Raw genomic sequence first — 15,196 nt, forward strand, 5'->3', positions numbered from 1 at the left:
TGGTGTAGTGCAATCATATGAAATTTGCACTGACTTTATCTGGAACTGAAGATAGCAAAAATTATTGAAAATCAGTCTCTAGTTGCAAGTATAGGCAAATGAAAACTTGACTTTCTTCTGCTACATATTTTGTGCATTTCTTTTATTTTTCACTTATACTACCTCATGTGTGTGGCACTGGAAAATTTAATTTTACAGTCTTCTGTGACTTTTTGAGATGTAATGACTTTTGACATCTTTAGTTTTGGAAGTGTCTTTTGAATATGTCTTTTCAATTCTGACTTATTTCCATTAAAATGTTCACAAGCCCCTTTACTGAAAGTTTCCATTTTCACAGGCAAATTATGGATTTAAAGTGATAAAATCAAATTAATTGGAATTCTGCATCCTACTCCTGGATTTCAATTGTACTGTATTAAATAATCATTTTCACCAATAAAAACAATCTTGTAGAATTCAAAATGTAAAGCACAAGATGCACATAGGTTCCACTTCCTTCAATTTCCTCTAAGGAAATCAACTCTAAAATAAATATTGTATTTTATATACCTCTAGTCACCTGAGTTTACTGAGCTATATAGTATATTGTAAAAAGCACATAAAGTCTTTGGAAATTGGAAAAAGGAGTGAGTTCATATAAAGGCAAATCATACCAAGTATTTCTCGTGCAGCAAATTGCATTACCTGGAGAAGAAAATATGCCTAGATTAATGTTTCTTATCATACGTGTGCCCTCTCCCATCTGTTTTCTGTAAACATGGTCCCATCATCACGGATCACCACAGGTTGGACTGTGAGAACAACACAAATTTCTGAGCAGTACCTGGATTGAGTATCAATATCCACTTTGTTCCCCCAACAACATCTTGGTATGTTATTTATATATTTTCACAATGCCCCAGGGCATATTTTGGTAGTCTACTATGATATGTCTTGGATAGGTTCAGAGACATAAGGTAACAAAACCGCTATCTTCAACCATCTGAAGAAATTTATTAATTCACTAAAAATACCCTAAAGTGTCCTAATTTTATAATGGTATATATATATAATGGTATATATATATATAATGGTATATATATATATAATGGTATATAAATAGGTTTTTAATTTTAAGATGACATTTCAATAACAAGAGGCTATTTAAAACATAACACCTTTCAATTTTTAGATTATTTACCATATGAAGTATAAGATAAAATACCAGTATGAATAGTTTTCCTTTTGCCACCTAGAAGTCTTGCAGTACTCCCTGTTGACTTTCAAAAATGTAAAGCTGATGTCAGTAAAAGACTGAACAAACTTCAAAGATGATTTCAAAATATACCTTATAATATCCTTAAACCAGCTTCTGAATATTAACAGTGGGTTCGAAAAAGACTGGGAAACTCTGTGTTTACCTGTGAGATGTATCTGCATTACAACATTTGCTTTCCTTTATTTGTACAGAGGTATTTGCACAGACGTGGGGGCACCCCTCAAGGGAGCAGCCCTGGGTCTTTGGAGGTATTTGTAAAGGTGCATTTGACACAGCCCATTTACCTGGCACTGTAACACCTTTAAGTAGCAAGTAGTACTGCAGCACCAGCAATGCAGCACTTCCATATCAGTGTTTCTTTGGAGTGCCTGGATGCTGGCACTCCAACTCTGCTCCTGGCTTTTCCAGCATGAACACCAAGACACATGAGCAATTCCAATTTTCTGTTCTGTTCCTAATTGCCTTGGGATCACCTTCATATGTGGATCATTTTTGTTCTCTCCAACCATTCTACCCTTCTTTCCAAAGGCTTTCTATCTGATGATATTGAAACAATTTTCATTAGTACCTCACTTGTTTTGGCTGGCTGTTAGGAATCAGGGAAGTTCTGGCCACCTCTGTGTTTGTGTGTATGTATGAGTGAAGGGATGTGTACAAGCTCTATATCTGGATCTCTATAAGAAAAACTGTTAGTGAAGTTTAAAGATGTGGGGTTAGAAGCATTATAAAAATGTCTACTGAAACTTTTAGCTGTTATTTTGAGCAAAAACCAAAAAGTTAATTAAACTTTCTGCTGTACTGCAGATGCAAATACACTACGTACAGCACCTCAACATATCTGTTGGAAACCATAAAATAAAATTTAACAACGTTTTCACAAGAATAAAATACTGAAATTCTTTAGTGTTTTTGTAAGGAACTATATAATTAACTGCAGTGGGTTTATGTGGCAAGACTTTGACAGTGGGGGGCCATAGGGGTGGCTTCTGTGAGAAGAATCCAGAAGCTGCCCCATGTTAGATAAGGGCCCTGCCACTGGCCAGAGCCAAGCAAGTAAGTGATGTTGGTTGTGCTCCTGTGAGAGCATATTTAAGAAAGGGGAAAAAAGCAACTGATGGGGAACAGCAGCTGGGAGAGGAGTGAGAAACAGCCTTGCAGACAACAAGGTCAGTGCAGAAGGAGGGCAGGAGGGCTCCTGGCGCTGGAGCAGAAGTCCCCTGCAGCCTGTGGAGAGGCCCCTGGTGGAGCAGGCTGTCCCCCTGCAACCCGTGGGTCCCACACGGAGCAGATCTCCACGCTGCAGCCCGTGGAGGAGCCCCGGTGGAGCAGGTGGATGTGGCCTGGAGGAGGCTGCGGCCCGTGGAGAGCCCCCGCAGGAGCAGGCCCCGGGCCGGAGCTGCAGCCCGTGGAGAGGAGCCCACGCAGGAGCAGGGGTCTGGGGGGAGCTGCCGCCCGTGGGGGACCTGTGCTGGAGCAGTTTGCTCCTGGGGGATGGACCCCGTGGTACGGAGCCATGTGGGAGCAGTTCTTGAAGAGCTGCTGCCTGTGGGCAGCCCCCGCAGGCTCAGGTTGGGAAGGACGGCATCCCGTGGGAGGGACCCTACGTGGAGCAGGGGAAGAAAGTGACCAAGAAGGAGCTGCAGAGAAAAAGTGCATTTAAGTTTCAACTTGGGTGGGCAGCCAAGCTCCACCACATTAACAAAAAGCCAAATATATATTTTGGGATGGACAGTTGAAAAAGCAGGAAAATTATTCCTGATGCTAATATAATCAGGAAAGGAATTTGAGAAAGGTTAGCATCAAACTGACTGATACTTGAAAACCAGAAAGTTAAATAACTTAATTGCAAAGCAATTTCGTAGAGATCTCCAGTGTAACAGAATCTGAAATGGGAAATATCTAAGGTAATGATAGCAGTATATCTCCAACACTTTTCTTTCAACAATGATTTTTTTAACACAGTTTTTAATTGGACAGCATTTGAGGCAAAAATGATTTAGTACATTTATTTTCCAAGCAACTTTGAAGACATGAGCACAGGTATCACTTAATATTCAAACAAACTATTTTATTCTAAGAGAGGGGATGGATAGCTCTAAAGAAAAATAAAAAAGCAATTATAATAGAAAATAATAAAGACTTGTAGTCTTGATTAGTTTTTTGCTACTGAAAAACTATTCCCTGTCATCAATTTATCTTTTCATGTGCCTGTGAAGCCATAAAAAGTCACAAATAGCTTTTTCAGCATTCTATTTAGGACATTGTTCTTAACTGAAGGCATGCTAAGATTTCTCAAGATTTACCTGAAGTCTTCGTTTTTCCATTCTCCTACCAAAGCTGTAGCCTGCATGCAAGCCCAGTTACCTCTTCTGCTTCCAACACCACCAACATCCAATAGCAGGGATGGGATTCAGTTCCAGACTGCAGACACACAAACGTTGTTGTCTGCCCAGGAGATCAGTATCTACACTCCTACTACAGTAAATTAAATTTAGGGCTCAATTCAGTAGTTTGAATAGAGGCATCCAGTGCCATTTGATGGCATCCAGAAAGACATGGTCTCTCAGGTCTGTCTCAAAGACCAGAGGACTTGGACTAGGAAAACGCCAGAGGTCCTTTCCAAACAGCATTTGTATGAATCCGTACTTGTCAGCTCAGTGCAACATTTCAGATACCCTTGACATCTCAGCTGGGACCTAGTGTCTATGCTTTTTACATATACAATATGTAACATTTAGCATATTTTTACAGTATAACAGAATTGTTATTGTACCATTACAATAACATTTATTCAGCCACCAGTCTGCAGCAGAGTCCTACCAAACAGTACATTCTTTCTCAGTGTCTTAGTAACAACTTAGACAAACTGATCATGATTAACTTTTTCTTGCGCACTCTTTTCAGATGAGACCCTCCAACCTCATTCTGTGTCAATACATTTTTTTAATTCTTTCTAAAATATTTACCATTGCTATTATAACTCTATACAGATGTGTAAGCATGCTCATTATTAATAACAGTGTGAGAACACACTTTCATTTAAAAAAATAAAATAAAATAAATAAATGCAGCTATTAGTAGTAAATCACATTCAGTTATCAAAGGCAGGTCCCAAATACTGTTTTATGAAATATACAACTGACAAATATGATGTGTTACCTTTGCGTTTACATGGATACTATATAAAATATTTTATTTCATTAAGAATCACATATTGCATATGGATGGAGCCCTTCAATGCAGAAGTACACTACAGTCACAGCTGACTGAGAGTAATTTGAGGAATGATCATGAGAGCATCATGAGAACAGAACATGAACAGAAAATGTGGAATAGAGGGAAGTACTCCTCTGCATTGGAGTCTGTGGGGCTATTTAATTCTAAATTAATCTCTACTTCCAAGTACCATGCAAAATCCACTTCCACTATCACATGATAAGATATCACACTGTCAAAAATATTAAGTCAGGAGCCCATAGGACAATTAATATGTTCTATGACACTGAGAGGGGTGTGTAACAATGAGAAACAAAAGAAAACAAGATTTGTCAAGGAACAAGGAGGAAAACAATACATGAGGACATGTTAGACCAAGCTTTTACCAATCTCCTATATTGCTTCTACAGGTGTAGAATCATAGAATCATAGAATGGCTTGGGTTGGAAGGGACCTCAAAGATCATCTAGTTCCAACCCCCCTGCATAGGCAGGGATGCCACCCAGTAGATCAGGTTGCTCAGGGCCTGGTCTTGAACTCTTCCAGGGATGGGGCATCGACAACCTCTCTGTCTCACCACCCTCTGAGTGAAGAATTTCCTCTCAATCCCTAATCTAAATCTCCCCTTTTTTAGTTTAAAACCATTTCCCTTTGTCCTGTCAGTATCTGACTGAGCAAAGAATTGCTCTCTGTCTTTTTTTTAAGGCCTCTTTAAGTACTGAAAAGTCTCAGTGAGGTCACCCCAGAGCCTTCTCTTCTTCAGGTTGAACAACCCCAGCTCTCTCAGTCTTTCTTCATAGGAGAGGTGCTCCAGCCCCTTGATCATCTTTGTGGCCCTCCTCTGGACCCACTGTAACAGATCAACACCCTTCTTGTGCTGGGGGCTCCAGACCTGGACACAGTACTCCAGGTGGGGCCTCACAAGGGCAGAGTAGATAGGGACAATCACCTCCCTCACCCTGCTGGCCACTCCTCTTTTAATGCAGCCCAGGATGTAGTTGGCCTTCTGGGCTGCAAGCACACACCGCTGCCTCATGTCAAGCTTTTCATCCCCTAGAACCCCCAAATCCTTCTCTGTAGGGCTGCTCTCAATCAGTTCTTCTCCCAGTCTGTACTCATGTCCGGGATTGCCCCAGTCCAGGTGATGTACCTTGCACTTGGCCTTGTTGAACCTCATTAGGTTCACATGGGCCCAATTCTCAAGCTTTTCCAGGTCTTTTTGGATAGCATCCCTTCCTTCTGTTGTATCAACACTCAGCTTGGTGTCATCTGCAAACTTGCTGAGGGTGCACTTGATCCCACTGGCTATGTCATTGATAAAGATAGTAAACAGTACTGGTCCCAGGGCAGACCCCTGAGGTACACCACTCGTCACTCGCCTCCACTTGGGCATAGAGCCATTGATCACCACTCTCTGAGTGCGACCTTAAAGACAATTCCTTATCCACTGAATGGTCCACCCATCAAATCCATCTCTCTCCAATTTGGAGACCAGGATATCATGTGGGACTGTGTCAAAGGCCTTGCAGAAGTCCAGGTAGATGACATCGGTCAGTCTCCCTTTGTCAACTGATGCAGTCAGTCAGTCATAGAAAGCTACCAGAATGGTCAAGTGTAAAAACCACAAAGCAGTAATATTGTCTAAACATTGTTTGCCAAAACTCAAATAATGCCAAGTTTTAAGCCTTGTCTTCAGTCAAATGCAAAACAGCCAAGTGAAAATCCCACCATTTAGGATCACAGCTTATAACTTCCATTATACAGTAACATGAAGATATGCAACCAGAAGCATGCCAGGTTCCTGTAGTTTCAATCACCTGATTTCATCAACTGGGACAAGGAAAAAAGATGGCTCAATACAAACATCTACAGTATTGAATGATTTTCTGATTGTTTTTTAACAAAAACAACATTTTTTGTATAGTGTTTAATTGTTATTACCATATAAATACTGACTGCACTGGGAAAAATAAAAATAAAAAAATAAACAAACAAAAGAAACAGGAAATAACTCAGTTTTCAAGCACTCATATATCAAAACTTCCATGAATCTTACAGTACCTACTTTTTCTTCCTTTACTGGAATGCTGACACTGAACTCTCACTATTAGATGTGCTTACCATGCTTTACTTTAGAGGATATCCCAGCAAATTGCCATGAGCTCTCTTCCTTTGTAAAGTGAGGACTTAGAAATCTCAATGGTCATTGAAAGACCTAGTCTCACACCTTTCCCCATGAAATATTCTTTGAAAACTTTCTAACTCTGTACCCTTAAACGTCAAAACAGCTTTCCTCCCTGAGTGCAATGCTGCTGCTTCAAAAGGTGAAACTAAGTAAAACTGCAGACATGACCATTCCCTGTTTCTCATGACAGAAGAAAAGATGAAACTGCTGCTTATACTTTGACCAAGCAGTACTCAATGTTGTTTGGTACTTCGACAGTAGAATGACAAGTGAGATATAAATACATAGAATTGCTTGAAAGCAAACAATAAGAATACTGATCTAAAACCAGTCTTTAAAATATATGACTGCACTATGTTTCTAATAAAGGCACCTTGAAGACAGCATTACTGAAAGCACAGAGTGGTTCTGAGTACCCTCTCCCAATTCTCTTGGGAATTTATTACATTATAGAGAGAGGGGGGGAAAGGTAGACTCTTCTGAAATTAGATACTTGAGAATTCCATGCTGCAGCTTATGGCACAGTCATTAGCATATTATTTCAAATATAAAAGAAACATTAAAGGATGTTATAAGAAAATGAACATAAATAAGCCACAAATCATATAATTATTTTTTTCCTTTTCTGGTATGCATCTCTTCATTTTTCCTCTTATTGTCCCTTCCCTGAAATCAACAGAAATTGCTTCAAATCCAAACAAACCCACCCAAGACAACGAACAGTGTTCAGGACTGGAGTCAGCCCAGTCTCACTGGGACAGCTGCTCATTATGAATTCAGTACCCCCCATCTACCACATGTGCAGTGTAATGCAAGAATTAATATTCACATGGTGGTACCTTTCATGTTAAAAGTGAAAAATAGCATAAGAAAAAAAAGTGATAATTTTCATAAAACTCAAAAAGATATGCTTAGGAGAAAAACATCCAGAAAAACACACAAAAAAATTAAACATGCTGTGGGAAGAACTAAACCTGAAGTCTTTTCAAAGAACTCATCTCTGCAAATCCACAGAAGTACATCAACCCACTGAATTTTAAATTACTGCATGGAATGTGTTTTGCAATATTTAAGTACAATCTTCAGAATTTTTAAACTTCTGACAAAATAGATTTTAAAAGGTGATTGAATAATCATCATCAATGATTCAAGAACATCTAAAGCAAAAGAGGATGCTACAAAGCAAAGCAGAGAGGCACCCAAAATGCTGAGGAGACTGCCAAAAGGCTAGTTTTGAATGATATCATCTGATAAAGAAATTAATAAAACAGAAGTCATTAAGGAAATAAACCCTTTCGTAATGCACAACTCTGCTTTCACTAACCTTCCTAATATAAAAGAGTTAATGTACCAAACGAACATTTGGACATACACTCCTAGTTTTTATGAATCTTTGTCTGAGACAGGCAGAGATAAAAATAGTAATAATGAAATATTAGCTCATGTAAATATTTAAGGAAAAGTGTAAGTATTTGGTTGGCTGTACATTGTAGGCACCACTGAATACTCAGTCATGAAATTTGTTCAATGGTCTCTGCGTTCCCTGCCTTCTTTTTTGTCTGATATTCCCTGAGAAGTAATGATGTATTATTTATGTATTTTTAACTCCACTAGATGTTGAAGGCTTGATTTCGTTTCTTAGAGTCTCCCATAGATTTAACATATCCCCTTGTGTCATGTGGTGCAGCCTAGTTAAAACCATTAAAGGATGTCATATATATAGAACTAAAGTGATTTAAAGAATTGGTGCCCCTATAGGTGGTCATCAATGCAGAAACTGACTTTCTGGGCTTTTTTCAAATTCTTTTTCATTCCTCTTCTTTCCCCATTTCACACACTTGATCCATCTGTCCTTTTAATAACTTGCCCCATGGTATCATTCATCTTTCGCACCTCTACCCGAGCTGCAGTGAAAATCTTCATGTGAAATTTTTCCTGCCTTCTACAACATGACAATAATCTCCAGTTATGTCTTTACTCTAACTCCCACTCTATAATTGTCCCATACAACTTGTGTTCTGCTACAGCTCTAATGGTGCTTCCTTCCCTAGCACATTTCCATCCCATGACTGGAGCGATACTTGATCACCAGCTATCCACCGATCACATCATCAGGTGCTGGGCTGCTTTACTGACCTGGGATTTTATCAGGCCACTGATATGTTGTACATGTTGTACGCATCACCCTATTCCAAGACTTTTGAGAGTTAAATGGTGGTGTTTTCTGGTTCTGCTCAGTCCATTTGTAACAGCTTGTTTTGTACCAGATGTTTTCAAAAGAAGCAGTGTCTGGTAAGATATTCAGCAGTTATGGAGGTTTCTGTCAGAGTAATTAAAGGTTGCACGTATAAACATAATTTAAATAAACTCATGTGATGCCACGTCCAGCTGCACTCTGTCCAAAAAACTTCAGTGACTTAAGCCTGAATATTGTATAAAGATATAAACATAGATTTGCAGCTGTGCTAACGCTGCACATCAGTAATTGCACTGGGATTTTATGATATTGCCAGGGAGGTAGGAAATAGCTGATATTTACATGTGAATCTATAAGCCATTTTTATTCATGCTTATTCAACTGATTGATTTAAATCAAAGTTAATCCTCTAATTTATGGAACCCCATTCTGCGTGTTTGACAATTACAAGCATAATTATTAATACTATGCAAGTAATTTACATACAGGTATAAATGCATAAATAATTACATTTATACACAAATAATTAAATTTACATCCTCAGCTACTTCAGCAATGAACAGGCAGTGGTTTCACAATGGTCTTACATGCATTCCCAATGCCTTAAACACTTGAACTGACAATTTGCAGGTATTTGATTCTACTTTGATTATTTGTTGTATGCACTTTTATTATTTAAGACAATAATCATCTTTTTTGGGAAAACGATCAGGAAATATTAGCACATATTTTCATTTATTTTTCTCTAGGTAAAGAGATTCTGTAGGAAAGAAGAATGGGAAGAACATAAGAAAATGAGTTTAAGGACTGGATTTTATGACAATGTTTACTTTGCTGGCATTGTTAAATTAATGTTTGATATTTCCTTCTAGAATGGAGGAAAAGCTTAAATAATAATGGCCAAATATAAAAAGCAATGTACTGAAACTGAGCACAAAAGGATCTTAAATTCATAAAAACTAACAACTGAAAAAGGAGCTTGAAATTTTCAAAACCACTGAATATTTCAGATACACAAACATATTATAGCACTTTGAGCACAGTTTGATATCTCAGAAAGAAAGTTTTAAATAAAAGCTGTTGCCCCTAAATTGGCAAACCAACTTCAATATTCATATTCTCAGGCATGTGATTTGGGCATAATTTCCCAATGCTATCAATTTTTCAGGTAATACTTTACTACTCTGCAAACCTCACTCCCTGTAACTGCTTAGCAAATACTTAGAACTACTTCAAGAGTTTAATTGCATCTGCAGATGAGTAAGCATTTTTAGCATTTCATTCCCAAAGAGACTGACATTTAAATTCCATAATTTTTGTGTTCCTTTCTTCTGTCTTCAAAAATGCTTGGTCTCTTAATATTTTGCCCACAAATAGTAATTTCAAAAGTCATGTTAATCATTCCTCAATATATGTATCTCATCCAAATACCTGTAAAGGTGGTGAGAAAAACTCACGTTGCTTCCTCAGACAACAGGGATAAATAAGACAGGATTTTAAGAGAAAGAGATTGATCTTCTTAAGGAAAAAAAAAAAAAGTTGTTGATCCTTTATCACTTTAATCACTTGCAAATCTTTACAGAGTACACAATATAGACGTTATGCTTTTAGAACAAAGTTCAAATCTTGATTTTATATATGACAGGTGTATCAATGCAATACATTGGTTATACAATCAATTATATTTATTATGTTTATTATACAATACAATTAAAGAATATAAGAAAAGCAATTGCTCTTGTTGTGAAATTAATGTGCATTGTAATTAAACAGCTTGTGACAACTGGGTATTGGAGTCCTGGATTGGATATTTATAACACAAACAATAATCTTCAAAGTTGTTTCAAATGTTTTTGGCAGAAAACCAAATAGGTATAATCTCACTCAGCTCATGACAAATAAATAAAATTGTGCTTATGAATATTACTTGTTAATAACTATTTCACCCCATAGAAGAAAATACATCTACTGAGGGGAAAAAAATGCATTAAAAATAAACCATTTTCTTCATTTAATTTTGGGGGAGCAGAGTGGTGCCTGTGGTGGATTTGTTTCCTTTGATATTGCGGCTTTGATATTGTGCCATATCAGGACTGTTTTAGTTGGTTTACATTCTGCTTGCAGCACCCACTGGCTCCAATGAGTACACCTAATAAACTGCCAAGGAAGTAAATGTCTGGTATAAGAAATATACAAAGTGAAACGGTAAATAACTTTTTTAATTTTATGTTTTTCTCATAGATACACCTGTCCAGTCCTTAGAGTAGCAAAGCAGTCAAGTTTTTAACACAGAACTCTTCTCCAGAAATAAGGCAATCCTACACCTTCCACCTTGTTTCAGGGTGCCATTGGCCTTAACCAGAGATTAACCTGTGGTTTCTGTCAGCAGGTTAACAACCAAGTTACAGATTCAAAAGGGGAAAAAACGATACAGAATGTATACTAATTTTATATGAATAATAGAAAAAATATGGAAACAGTTATTATTTTATACAAAAGATTTTCCAGTTTGACAGTAATCCTAGCTCTTGCAGTCTGATTGAGTGCCTGACCTTTCCTTCCCTTGAATAGGTCTTTTAATAGTTTTCTTCTACATATACAAGGGAGAAGGGGGTAAAAGCTGCAGTCAATCATCTTCTGCTCTAGTGATCACAACCAGGTCAAGCGTAACTGTCCAGTATCAGAAACGGTAGAGTGAAATAAACAGAAATAATGTCTGTATATGCATGTGGATATGGCAATACGGTTGGAAATTCTTTATAGATACAGTTGTATCTATGAAATACAGTAGCCTAGTTCTTTCTCTGTTTATCATAAGACCCTTTACACAAAAGTAAAACTGTCATCCTCTGGTGAAAAGCACATGTAAAATATTTGAGTGACTGTGGCTTTTAAAGTTTCAGTCAATCTTTGCAGGAATTTCAGCATAAATACATTTTTTATCTAAACATAAACATGAAAAGAAATACTAGAGTTATTGATTGCAAAAGTAGAGCCTGCTGCTTACTATTTATTTAACAAATAACTCTGCCAAACACAGAGCTTCTTCCTCAAAGACTTCATTATCTAACACCCCAGCTTTGCAAGTACTTTTTTTGTGCGTGCTTACACACATAAGCAGTTCCTTTGATTTCAGCAGTATTCCTCTGACTGCATTTACCTTCCAAAATGCCTTTTCATGGTCTGAATTTAAGCAGATGACAAAGACAAGGGAAAGGAAGCTTGCAAGAAAGACAAATTGGGGGATTTGGGCAAGGCTCCCTATGTTATCACAAGAGAGAGGTAGGTGCTTCTTCAAACCGACTTCAAAAGAAGCAGCTTAACTCAGGTCTTCCCAATCACCTTCCTGCAGAGCCTGTCCAGCTCTATTTGCTACTTAGGAAGCCTAAGAAGATTAGTCTAGGAAAAAGCCCAAAGTCAGATGCCTAAACCAGAGATTAAAACCATTCTCCATTGTTCCCGCTGCTTGCATACCAAGAACTGAAGCACATGGACATCTTGTGGAACCATTAAAATGTAGCTTTTTGGACTCTTAGTCTGCTTCTCTGACTAGGCTAGAGAATTAATATCCTAGAACATGAAAGAAGGCTTCACACCCAGATTTTAGAGAAGTAAAAGAGTTTGTTTCCTTCTTCCCACATGGATGAGGTAGGCAGAGACGCCAGTTTGTGAAACATTTCCCTCTCAACATGAAAGAGAACTGTTCCATTAAGTGTTTTTATGGCGATGTGCTTAGTGCAGCAATCTGGCCCCAAAACACTTTCTACACCTAAGAAATATTTCAAAATATTGAGATATTTTTATAATTAAACTTTATAAAAAGTTACAGTGTTAGGTAGTTTTCATTTCTACATATTGTGGGTCAGACATTTTCTTCTTGGTCCTTGATAATGCACTAAGAAGACGCACACTCAAACACACATATATGGGAATGACCTATTCATCTAATAAGGTTTTTTTCGGTAACTGATATGTTATATATACCTACCAGTGATACAATCTTTTTTGTATACTTGGTGAACATACAAATGCTTTGAGTTTATAGAATTTTCTTTTTTTTTCCTCCTCAGATGTGTCAGCAGGTACGCAAAGCTAATACATATGTACATATCTTGCTGTTACCCTGTATCTAAAATAATGTATATTCGATTTTATTCAAAAACCAAAGACTTAATAGTTTCTAATTTTATCAAGTAAGGTACTTCACATAGCTTAAAAAATATTAACAAGTTTGTCTTCACAATTCTTAATAAGTACACGATTTTAACAATTGCTTATTTTGTGGGGTAAGATTAGAAAAAGAAAAATTATATGATAAGATAAAAACTCAATCATACGAATATGCAATTGCCTCCAAAATTTATAAAAACCTTTCTCTTTCAAAACCACTAAAGACTTAGAAGACTAAAAATTGTTTTTTTTCTTTCATTTTTCAAAATATTTCAAATCTTTGCCTCACCCCTTGTAACCACTGGCTGAAAGAAAAGATCTGAGTGCTCACACTTTACGGTCATTAAATTTAGATTTTAGCAAGAGGCTTGCACTGAACATGTAAAAGAATAAATATATACCATAAGGAGAAACTACTTAATCTGGATGAATCCCACTTTAAATGCTTTTTTATGAATGATGAGTTTCATTGATCAGTTGTTAATTCAAAGAAACAACCAATAATAACAGTTACTGACGTTTGATATCGATTCACTAAGCAGTATACACACTTCAAAACTGAAAAAAAAAAGGAAAAAAAAAAGAAAAAAGGAGACCTGTCAATTTTTCTAGTCATTGGTCTCTTGATTACACTAAAGTGCCCCTCACTGTAGATGACTGTTCTAAGATTTGGGGCAACAGGAAAAAAACATCCCACTGTCCAAGGTTTTTTTTCACCTCTGAAACAAATACTAGAGAGTTCAATCCAACGACAGAGATATTTGACCTTTCAAAAACCAATGCAATCTGTATGACTGCAGTAATGCAAAGCAACTGTTTCAAAACACACACACACAAAGTCTATTAGTCTGCACTTGCTGTCTTTTCAGTAGCGGAAGAAAAATAGTTCTAACCTACCACACAGCCAGGCACATTTGGACACCCTTATATGAATCTCCTGCATTTTATCTTTTCCTCAAGCTATCACATAGCATTGTAGCATTCATTCATTCAGTTTGTCTCCTTTGCTTTATTTATTATTGCCGGACCAGGTAGCCTTTTGATACTGCTTACTGAAATGAAAGCACTAGCAAATCACTATCCTCGGTGCCCCACTTTCAAGTTCATTTTTCCCCCAACAGTCAAAAATTTCTCTGCTCTGCTAAGACAATCTCTTTGTTCCAGATGATCATAGCAGTAGGATTTCAAAAGATGTCAGTTCCTTTATTATAACAGAAAAACAATGGCAAATACCTATCACAAAGCACAGATAAGATTGTGAAAATCACAGATTTTCAGACTCATAACAACTTTGGTAAAATTAGTAATTTCTTAATCAGTACAGCTAAATGAATCCCTATTATATCTGCAGCAATTTCAGCAAAAATGCCTGATACCTGAAGATCTTTCCCCTTACTTTAAAGGATTAAACCGTTCTGTTGCAGGCATCTTTACACCCATAATACGGAACCCACACTGAGTGAGTATCTGTACCCAGGGAGTATAACGAGCAAACCTTAATAACAGACTCAGCAAGAAATCTCAGTCACTTTGATATCTTTTTACAGAAGACAGGCTGAGAATGCGCAAGGAGCAAAGCCACAAGTAATTTGTAGCATTTCACAGCTATATTAACACCTCTAATTGTAACTGACAGGGCAATTAGGGCAGAAAAACATCCCACTACAGCGACTTGTACATGATGATTGCCCCACTGAAACAACCAATCATGTATTCCATTTGGAGGAAAACTGTTTCATTTTATTTTCCACCATTGCAGTATATGTCCCAGTTCATCATATCTCATTAAAAAGGTCTGTGCTGGTATATACATTGTTATTTCAAACAATTACAAGCCTTTACATCTAGTATACAGTTTAACAATTCCCTTCTCAACACTAGTATCATGATTCTTAAAAAATAAAATAAAATAAAAAATTACTATGTATAATCAATTTAAATAACAATTTTTAGAATAATAAACAAGCAATATTCTGAATACAAATATATTTAGGACACGTGCTCCCCCACTTTTTTTTTTCTTTTTTGAATGAAATCTAGGCAATTCCCCTCACGTGCCTGCGTTTGCCAAGTTTTGTACAGAGGTTTTCCCCTGTGGAACTGGTACTATTTTATCTCTAATCTAAATCATTGTACTGGCAATTCACCCTCCTCCCTTTTGCTCTCATAC

General features: G+C 37.2%; 1 protein-coding gene across 44 annotated transcripts in view; it reads right to left on the bottom strand.

Annotated features, from left to right (window-relative positions):
* GPC5 (glypican 5) overlaps positions 1 to 15,196 on the bottom strand; it is a 765,123-nt gene that overhangs the window by 555,893 nt on the left and 194,034 nt on the right. The window lies entirely within an intron of this gene.

The sequence above is a fragment of the Anser brachyrhynchus genome, assembly GCF_964034855.1.
Source record: "Anser brachyrhynchus genome assembly, chromosome: 1".
NCBI classification, from domain to species: Eukaryota; Metazoa; Chordata; class Aves; order Anseriformes; family Anatidae; genus Anser; species Anser brachyrhynchus.